General features: G+C 35.0%; 3 long non-coding RNA genes across 4 annotated transcripts; 2 read left to right on the top strand and 1 right to left on the bottom strand.

Annotated features, from left to right (window-relative positions):
* Nucleotides 1–1,705: 1,705 nt before the first annotated feature.
* On the bottom strand, nt 1,706–6,071 carry LOC145204276 (uncharacterized). 2 transcript variants are annotated; one of them, XR_013853465.1, is made up of 5 exons: nt 5,939–6,071; nt 4,735–5,866; nt 2,296–2,381; nt 2,167–2,242; nt 1,706–1,928 (listed from the first exon to the last, which is right to left on the bottom strand). It is a non-coding gene; the product is annotated as an uncharacterized LOC145204276 (long non-coding RNA). The 2 variants fall into 2 exon arrangements; XR_013853466.1 differs by lacking the exon at nt 5,939–6,071 and having other exon boundaries at nt 4,735–4,906; nt 5,004–5,067.
* Nucleotides 2,863–4,072, top strand: LOC145204278 (uncharacterized). Its single transcript, XR_013853469.1, has 2 exons — nt 2,863–2,931; nt 3,320–4,072. It is a non-coding gene; the product is annotated as an uncharacterized LOC145204278 (long non-coding RNA).
* A 1,584-nt stretch (nt 6,072–7,655) lies between the features above and the next one.
* LOC145204277 (uncharacterized) lies at nt 7,656–9,949 on the top strand. The gene is made up of 3 exons (XR_013853468.1): nt 7,656–7,910; nt 8,028–8,269; nt 8,455–9,949. It is a non-coding gene; the product is annotated as an uncharacterized LOC145204277 (long non-coding RNA).
* The last annotated feature ends 624 nt before the right edge of the window (nt 9,950–10,573 follow it).

The raw sequence follows: 10,573 nt of genomic DNA, 5'->3' as shown, positions 1-10,573 counted from the left end.
AGGTCACACTGCTACAGGTTACTAATACCTTTCAAGTGTTATAAACGTAATCAAAGCCGCTGCTTAGTTAACAATTATATAATGCTCCCAGCAACAACAAGGTCACAACAATATCCTTGAAGTTGAACGTGCGGGAAAAACAAAACACCGATGTGAACTTTAACCCTGTGTTGGTGTTCGTAATTGAAGCTGTTTAGATATTTTGTTTTTGATAACGGTAGTACCAATGATTTCAAAAGTAATGATGAGAAACTGCACCAAAAAATCCATTGTTACGTCATTCTCCTGTAGAAATGGTTTCGGACACGGTCACGCTTCGATGCATGACAAGAAAGGTCGTCTGCTTGTATTCACTCCGTCAGATTTACAGGTGGAAAATACGAATTTGGAGCTGTGCGCATGTTTTAGCTTGTTTGGTTCTGTTTATATGTGTGACATAATTCTTGTCACGTACTCAATTGACGTAAAATAGCGTCTTATTCATTGTTGCGCACAGGTTTTAAAGACGAAACTTGGGTTTTGCAAAACGAAACGTACAGTATAAATACATATGCTTCTTTAATATAATGTAAATTAGCCTCAAATTAATGATGTATTAATTGTTGACAAATTAGTCGTAAAGAGTTCTTTTTATCTGATTAGCCTGATTTGTTATTGAGTGACCTATATCGAATTAAGAAAGATGCAGTGAAATGCCGGATATGAATCAGTATGCCCAGTATGAAAACATCATTGTTACCAAAAATAATATTAAGGTTCTCAAAGGTTCTAATGTAAAACACAAAATTAATTTGAAAAGTGGTGCAGTGTCTCATGATAGACTCCCAAAACGTTTGAAAATAACTAAATTTTAAGCGTTGTGTCTTTTTTGTGATTTGTTTTCCTTACTGTGTAAATTTTAAACCACTCTCTTCTATTTTTAGTACGTGTTTTATATGTGCACATTCTTATTTGCTATCAATATGCACGAGTTGTGATTTCTCAGCAGCTATAAATCAAATTTGTATGTGTTTTACTTGTTTGGTTTAAAATATATGACAACCTGGATCAATCATTGAGTTTTGGTGAAATTAAAATCAGTCCCAGAAATAACTGCAAATTGCTACCCAATGACAATTTACAAGTTTACAGTTAATCATCATATTCTTGATAAACATTGTAGTTTTAACGGAAACAACATTATAGACACACAGCAAGAAATATAAAACTCTGCTTGGAAAATGAACTTCTTGTTGCAACTGTTATGGTTTATTCTTCAAACTTTTTCTCAGGCCAATATTCTGATCAAATTTTAATTTCAAGTTTGCATTGAGACTTTTGGTCTTTTGGTAACACCGTATTTTTAAATAGAAATTACAAATTTTTATGACAATATCTTCAAAGCACATATCTGAAAGTAACATACAAAAAATATCATAGACATAAGAAAAGTCGATATTGGAAAACACATTTTCATGTACATTATCAGAACTATAGCACTTCCTAAAATTGTATTCAAGGTAAACAAGAAATTGTGTCACCTCTGGTTTTGGGACAGATAATTTTCCAAACTTATTATCATTCAAGGCTGAAATTAGACAGGCTTCTGGCACATCAAAATCATCATTTGTCAATTCATTTAAAATCAACAATTCATTTTCAGACAGACTACGTTTTTTTAGTTTTTGTAATATATAGCCACCAATATATTGTATGATCGTTTCAACATTTTTCTTGTTAAACCTAATGATAATGTTCGTTGGATTGAAAACAGACTGGGAATTATTGATATACAATCACATGCAAATTTATTAAACAAGGTATCTGGTGCTTCAAAGTTTCCAAAAAGTATTTAATGGCATTTGGTTGTAGGTCATTTTCACTGCCACCAACTTCTATCCACCATGTTTTAATTTTGTTTTCACCAATAGCATTGGATTTTCTTTCAGCTGAAGAAAACAAAACATCTGGTCACATTCAGTGTTATTTACCCTGATGAAGACGACCTGTATAGGACGTCGAAACGTCGAAATAAAATTACATTTGCCAGAAGAGCTCTACAAACTTAACATCTGGGATGTGCAGTAAAATAAAACAAATTGAAATTAGGAAAGTCCCAACTATAAATATGTACAAAACAATTACAAAATAATAATGTTTACTCATATACATATTTACAGTTATTACCATGGAGTTATTACAGTTATTATCATGCAATAGAAGACCTCTCTTCGTAGAAAATTCTTTTTTACATTTTTTACACCTACAAAACCAAAAATATGTTGACAAATTCTTAACAGCAAAACAAGTTCTTACCTTTTGATGTCCGAGGAATCCAAATCCTCACAATCAATAACAATTTCAATATTTAAGTCACAACTCATTTTATTGACGTAAGAATCCTAAAAACACAATATTACAGACATTTACAAGAATATTAAGGTACATTGTGACAGATTTTGGGAAAATGTCGCCACGATCCACAACGTCACTTCAACGTACACTAATCGCACGCCTATTTGTATATTTTGTCAATATTAGTACATAAAACGGGTCAGCATACCTAATTTCGTAACTGTCCTGATGTTCCGGGAAACGTTTTTCTGATTAAAAAGCGTAGATGTGAGCATACAACAAACTTCGCAAGCCAAAATTAAGATTTCCCGCTTGCCCAAAACGCAACAGGGGTTGTGACTTTTTCGTGACACTTGTCACTGTTAGTGACAGGCGTCAATGACAGGGCTGGGGTGTCACTAAATCAGTGACAGGGCGCCATTAAATCAGTGACAGGGCGTTCTTGCGATAGTATGAACACAAGCGAATTTATTAGGTCTTTGCTTGTAAGGGTTTTCTTTAAAAATTGCAAGCAGCAAAGGTTTTAAATCTAAATTTCGTGCAAAAATGTACCTCATGACTTTTTGGTAAAATCTTTAAATTCTGCAAGCAGCAAAGGTAAGTGTGTTTTTGAACTTTCATTGCCTGCCAGGCAGTCTGATGAGCTCTAACAGGGCGAAAAAGTTCAATCAATTTGTTTTAAGTAGTTTTTTTTTATTATGTAAACATGTCTAACCTCTGTTTTGTGCCACATTGTCATATCTGAATATTTAACAATATGTAATGTTATGTGCAAAAAGAGGAGATTATCTGAGTTTCCAAACAAAAAAACGTTTTGTACACATGAAGACCAACACGTTTAAAGCTGCTCAAAAAAATAGTGCATCTAGAATTTCCTAGCTTCAGGACAATGTTACGAGTGGTAATGTCTTTTTACCCATTTAAACTGATTCTGCCATATTTACACAAAAAATTGTTGATGTTTTTTGTTTTATTTTTTTGGCAGACAGCCACAAACATTTAACGATTGGAAACCCAAGATTTAAAGATAACCAAGATTAACACAAGTATTTGGTTGTTGTTATTGGTGTTTGAGGTGTTGTATTTAATTGCACCTTTGAATTGGTGCCCTGGTGAAATTAAGATAATCATTGAAAAAATACAAAGTAAATTAAGTTGTGGAATAGATGGCTTGCCTTCAAATGTCATAAAATGTCTACCACAAGGAATAATTAATTGTCTGAGCCATATATTTAACCTTTGTTTAGAAAATGGAGTTTTTATTCAGGCTTTTAAAACAGCAAAAGTAGTACCTATTCATAAAAAGGGGGATATGAAATCAGCTAGTAACTACAGGCCTATAAGTTTATTATCAAACCTATCTAAAATTCTGGAAAAAATTGTGTACAATAGACTTTATACGTTTTTAAACAACAAAAACTTTTTTAATTCAAAACAATTTGGGTTTCGAAAAGGTCATTCTACCCACCATGCTGCTTCCTTATTAATATCGAGTATCACAGATGCCTTTCAGAACAATCAACAGGCAGTTGGAATATTTCTTGACCTATCAAAGGCATTTGATACTATAGACCACACTATATTAATGGGAAAACTAAATCATCATGGCATCAGAGAGGTTGCCTTAGACTTTTTTAAGAGTTACCTGTGTAATAGAAAACAGAGGGTCCAACTTGCCAACAAAACATCTAATGACCTACCAATAAGTTGTGGTGTACCCCAGGGAAGTAATCTTGGCCCGTTACTATTTTTAATATACATTAATGATCTGCCAAATAGCATAACATCAGGACAGGCAATCATGTTTGCTGATGACACAACCCTCCTTTTTAAAAATAGAGATACGGAGTCATTATTTAACACTGTAAACTTGCAACTGGTAAAAATAAATGAATGGCTAATAACCAATAAATTGTCACTTAATGTTGCAAAAACCAAAGGTGTTCACTTTAGACCTGCAAACTCTAAAACTAAGCCAATATGTAAGTTTGAAATAAATGGCCAGCAAATAGCAAGAGCCAAATCTGTGCAATTCCTTGGGCTAACTATTCATGAAAGCTTGTCATGGAAAGAACACATGACATACATTTTACAAAAAATTAAAAGAATATATTACTTGACTATAAAAATAAGGCCTTTGTTAACAAAGCAAGCATTACATTGTATTTATCAATCACTTGTCAGAAGTCAAATAATGTATGGAATAACATGCTGGTATCATGGTAATATAAACCTTAAGAATAAGATTCAAAACATCTGTAACAAGTTTCTGTGCATGACCTATGGCTTTAAATATCAAAACCTGGAAGAATCATTGAAACATTATAAAATATTAACAAACGAGCAACAGTTTAAACTTGTGCGCAATGTATTTATACAATTACCAAAACGGTAGATTACCTGAAGCATTTGACAATTTCTTTCAACGAAAAATGGTAACCATTGGTGTAAGTACTCGACAAACCGAAAGTGGTTATACTATACCCTTGTGCAGCAGCAGTACTATTCAACAATCCATTAAATATACAGGTCCTAAATGCTGGACAGACCTTAAATTTGATGTTGTTCCCACCTCGAAAAAAATATTTACAAAACAAGTAAAAAATACACTCCTGGAATAATAGCAACCGGACAGCACCTGGACTTATTATCTTAGTTTGTTTACTCACTTATCACTGTTAAATTATTGTTTTTCAGATGTCCCCATTATATTAGTATTCCTTTGTTTGCCATGATGAGTTTTTTGGTGGGCACTGTCAAGCAACCATCTGAGAGCATGTGTTTTCATCCTGTGCACATTCACTGAACTGCATGTCTTACTAGTATAGTACATTTGTCAAATTAAAATCACTATTACTGTGTTGCCACACTGGTTTTGCTTTTTGCACACGTGTTTTTTGTCGCACTAGTTATCTTACTTGCGTTGTGAGGTGAATAATGATTCACCAGCAGCTATTACTGTTTTTACTGGTCATGCTTTTTATCATGACCAAGCACAATATTATTACACTGCTTTGGAAAACGTTCACTTAAAACCACTGTTCTTTTGTGTGATTTGTTGTGTATGCACCTAATAAAAAAGTCCCTGTGTTGTATCAAAAAACTAACGCTGCCGCTCGGAGCTTTTCTTTTTCAGTTACAACATCCGCAGTTCGCGACCCATCAACTATACAAAGTGTCATGGAATGGCAACAGCTGAGCTGATGAGGTTCCCCCTACCCTTGTATCACACGAATCTATGGACTCATTGATCTGTTTTTTTTTTAATTCCGTTTTTTTTCCTCTTTTGTTTTTTCTTTTTTATGTTGTACAACTTTCATGTTCAATCGTCACTATGTTTGTGCTGCACCCTTCCTTCCGGCGCCGGAAACTATCCAACAGGGTTTCTTTTGGTGGTTTCTTTTCCTGTTGAACCCCACCCTCTTTCCCTAACACGGGTGGTTAGATTAGGTCCCAACCTGGCTGGTTCCACCAACGTTTCCCCCCAGTCTTGATGTCCCAATGCGCCAACCTCATCCTCCGTTGTGAGTCCCTGCCACATAACGCTATTAGTAACGGTGTAGCTGCAGCGCGTTTATCATCTTTCCACCAATTGTGCCCTTACCTTTGTCGCGCTTTATAACGTCCCAACGTTGCGCAGCTATTTCCGGCTTGGTGAATATTTTAGTGCAATTGTGCTGCTACGATTTGTATCACCGGCGAAATAAACTCAACTCAACTCAACTCAACTCAATTGACCAAAGGTTCCCCAGCCGCACTTTCGCCAGCCGCATGGTTGCAGGCAGTCGGATAAAAGTGCCGATTTTTAAAACGGTCATAACATTACCAAAACAAGATGAAAAGATCTGAAATTTGCAGAAGTACTAGATATAACATCAAATTAGGAAGCCATACCGAAAAAATTGCAAATATTAAAATACATTGGTTAGAAAATCTAAGAGAAGGCCGAGAAATATTTACAATTGACCTGTTTAGAATGTTAAATAATACACTGTTACGACACATCGATTGTTTTGAAATTTACAGCACTTATTAATGTTTTTGAATTTTTGAATTGTGTGCACATATTTGTAATTGTCAATGTCTACTTGGAGATTTAACTTTATACATTATATAACCAGAGATTTTAAAAAATACTGTGTTTCGACAAAATAAAGAAAAAAACAACTGCAAATGAATCACCATGTTTCGAGTTTGTTAAAAGGGGTTAAATGGCTAAAAAAACAAAATTAAGTTTAATATGGTTCATTATTTTAAAGTTATTTTGTGGCCAACTTAGCCAATTATATTCGCTCTGTGCGATAAATTTCTAAGTGTGTTTAAATTGGTATGGATGTTTTATGTGTTTGTTAGGTTAGGAATTCCATAGGTTCTGTAATTTAAATAGCTTGTTACCTGGTAAACAATCAAATTCATTGAGTTCGCAAATTTCATTTGGAAACATGGGCAGGAAGAGTCCAGAAGCTTTGATGAAAGCTGACCAGAAGCAGAAACGCTCTACTGATCTTTCACATGTATGTGTTCGAGCAATCAATAATTGTAGTTCTGTAGTGAATAATGTATTATTGATTCAATAATTCTTGTGTATAACAGTATTTTACTTTAAAATCTCTTATTTGTTGAAATATTTTCAAGTCCGAGTCAGAAAATGCTCTTTTTGTTCATTCTACAAAAACGTTTTTATTACACACAGTGATTTGTTACCAAATGTGTTATTTCAGGATGGTGTATCAGCAAGCAAGTCAATATCTTACAAGATGCACGTGTTTTAGACTCTCCACAAAGTATGAGGTGTGTTGAAGGTTTAAATGGTTCAGTAAATTTAAAGTCCATTTTTCAATGGTTTTACTAGCTCTGCTGTAAAATATTGTCATGTGATGAGTTTTATCAAAATCCTAAATTTAACTATAAGCATGCACTAATGGGTTGTGCAAATTTTGTTTTAGTTAAGCATTTGCAATTGCAAGCACATACTGCGCATGACTATTGGTGAACGTCATTCAGTTGTCAACCCACAAAGATGGCTCTGCAACACTTGCCTTACAACTGAGTCTGTTTGGACATATCTAAGCTACCCTAATGTTGCTTGTGGAAGGTAGGAACCATGGTCAAAACACAAAACAAAATGTTCTACAGTCTATAAAAATGAATAAATAATGTGTGGACTGTTTTGGATGACCATTTGAGTATTTATAAAATGGTATATAACCTACAGATATATCCATGAACATGCATTAAACCAGTGGTTCTTAACCTTTTTGGTGTGGTTTCCCATAAATTCTGTTTGTAAAATTTCAATAATATTGAGTTAAACAATTTAGGCTGCTTTTGTGCAGTAGGTAAAATTTGAACAGTTTATGTATTGTGTGCCATAGTAAATATTAAAACTTCAATCAGAAATTCTTAACATTTCTCCAGGCAATTAGATACCAAAACTTTACTGGCACAACTCGTAGTGGACACACACTGAGGACAGCCACAATAAGTGCAGATGAAGATGTTCAAATGAGGAGAAGATTACAGCAGCAACAACTTGATAGAGATGATAGACTTTTCACTGCCATTTGGCATTCAAGGTACTTTTTCACACCGTAAAAGTGCACAAAATTGTGTTACTCCAAAAATTCGATGCCCAAATTTGCCAATTTTCATAAGATTACATAATTTTAATTTTTTTTGTCTTTACTATGTAGGTTTGTTCGACAAAGAAAAACCTTCAGAAACTGGCAGAACTATGTTCGTAACAAGGACCAACACTGTCAGAGTGATGACGAACAACCATGTGCTACAGTCACACTACAGTGAAACACAGAACTACAAGAAGACTTCATTGGAAAACTCGATGACCACCTTGAAACCTTGTCAGAATTAAAGATCTGCAACAAGTTAATGCTGATTTTCCATTAAACACAGAAAGGAAGGGGATTGATACAAGGTTAATAAGGGAAATTACACTTGATCCTGTTTAAGGTGTTTTACCAGCATTATCTGTTGTGTGGCAGTGCAAGGTCTGATTATGTGGAAAAAATCAATACTGGTGTCTTATTTCAGTAAAACACCATCTCCAGACTGTTCTGTATTTACTCTATCCAAATTGAATACCACATTTCATTTTTTTAGGTGCTCGGTCATTTGCAAAAGTTCCACCGATGTTTACTTGCCGTTCGTGACATCGAAATGGATGAAACCACTGGGTGCTACGAAGATCCATAAGTTTCGCCATCAAGCAAGTTATGAGTCGCTGGAAGAAGGTCCACCATAGAAATAAGAGCCATGGCATTTTAGCAGGCTAGTCTTTTGCCAGAAACAATCTATTCGAGCAACTGCTTGTATACAGAAAATACTTACATCTCATGACAACTCAGGTTTACTTGTAGTAGGGATTTGACTTGAGGACTCAAGTCTAAATCAATGACATTTCTTAGAAATAAGGAAAATAAACTTTTTAAAGACCTTGCCTTTCAAAATAAGGTCAAGTCTTCGAAATAAGAATAGGATGGCGACCCTGAGTATAAGATATACAATATAATTAAGGCAAGTTTAAATCGTTTTATGTAAACAAGGCACTAAACTTTACCAGTTTTAGTTCAATTCCACACAGACTATTAAGATTTTACTTATAGCCTCACTCGGGTTGGTAGTGTACCTCACACTGTGCTTCATGGACAAAGCGCCTCATGGCGATATCCCTGACATATAACTTCTCAATATGGCTGTAGACTAGCCTGCTAAAATGCCATGGCTCTTATAAAGGCAAAGCTTTGTTTCATTTGGTATGAAAATGTATTGGTAAGACCATTAAATATTTTCTAGTCTTGGCAATGTCCTGTTTGCTTATAAATTGTGATGTTATGGATGTGTGTATTGGTTTATTCTATTTGTTGTTTTCTTAACTGAAGTCTGTCCACGCCAGATGGTAGATATGGTCATGTAAATGTGCCATAACAGCTCCAGTATTTAACCCACTGGCAGCCCAAGTTATAAACCTTTCTTATAATCCGACACACTCCGGGCTGGTTGCTTTGGCAGTTTTGACAGCCTGAAACAATGGGTGGTACTAAATACTGCATGTTACCGTATGTTATTCTGCTTAAAATACTGCATGGTATGTGAAATGCGAGAATACAAGCCCCAACAAGGGAAAATTAGACCAGATTATAGCATTGTTTTAATTACAAACCTTCACCCAACCAGAATAGCTCTAACCGTTAGCGCTTTCAAAAGTTCGCAAAACTATATTTTCGTAAAGGCATATTCAAGTCCTTTACAACTTCCTGCCATGTTATAACATGCGGTATACCATGCGGTCACATGCGGTATTTAGTACCACCGGAAACAATCGCCTATCAGCGTTACAATTTAAAAGTGTTGATTGGGTGATTGTGGTTTGATTTTTTATTATTTTGCACGTAGCATCCCCCCTAAGATGGGTATTTTTTTTTTGAATTTTAAGTGTCAATTGCATTGTTACAGGAGAGTATTAATCTATATACTGAAAGCTAGAGAATATCGTGTGCTTGCTTAGCTTTTTAAGTTCTTTATCACACCTTGTCTTCACTTTAAGCATTCATAAATTCGTTGTTTTTTGTTCAGTAATAAAAGCTGTCTGAAATAGTTTGTCATGCTTTAGAATTACTGTAAAAGTTTTTGTACCAACACCAATATTTTTGGAAAACTCAAAACAAAAGCTAGTTAAAACAAACAAAAGAGTCATTAAACACAGTAAGTCACTGCTGTAGTCCGGGGACCCCTGGGGCAATTTCTCCCATCTATCTTGATTCTTTGCTAGTCTGTTGTATTCCATGATCTATTTTCCTGTCCACCCCTGAACATTGCCAAAGCCAGTTCGTTCTGGGCCTGCCTTGTCTTCTTATTCCCTCGTCGGTCCTGTGCATGATGGTGATGTAAGAGTTCTATGGCGACATGTTACATGGCTAACCCATTAAAGCTACGTTAAACAAGATTGGCAACAGTATGCACTCTTGAAATACTCCAAAGTCTTAAACTATTTTAGTGCACTTCCATTGGTTAACACAGCATTGATGACCTTTATATTATACAGTGATTTGATCAGGAGGATCAGGAAGAGACTGATACTATGTTTCTTCATGGTGCTCCACAGGGCCTCTGTGACCAAGTTCTTGATGGTGGTCTCTTTTTTTCACCTAGTATTCAATCTGTTAGACCAGTGGTTCACAAGACTGTAGACTGTACCATCATGTCCTTCCCTTGTTTGTTC

The sequence above is a fragment of the Phallusia mammillata genome, chromosome 8 (genome assembly GCF_965637545.1).
Source record: "Phallusia mammillata chromosome 8, kaPhaMamm4.hap1.1, whole genome shotgun sequence".
Lineage (NCBI taxonomy): Eukaryota > Metazoa > Chordata > Ascidiacea > Phlebobranchia > Ascidiidae > Phallusia > Phallusia mammillata.
The sequence above is the reverse complement of the archived record's forward strand: the minus strand, read 5'-3'. Positions and strand labels throughout refer to the sequence as shown.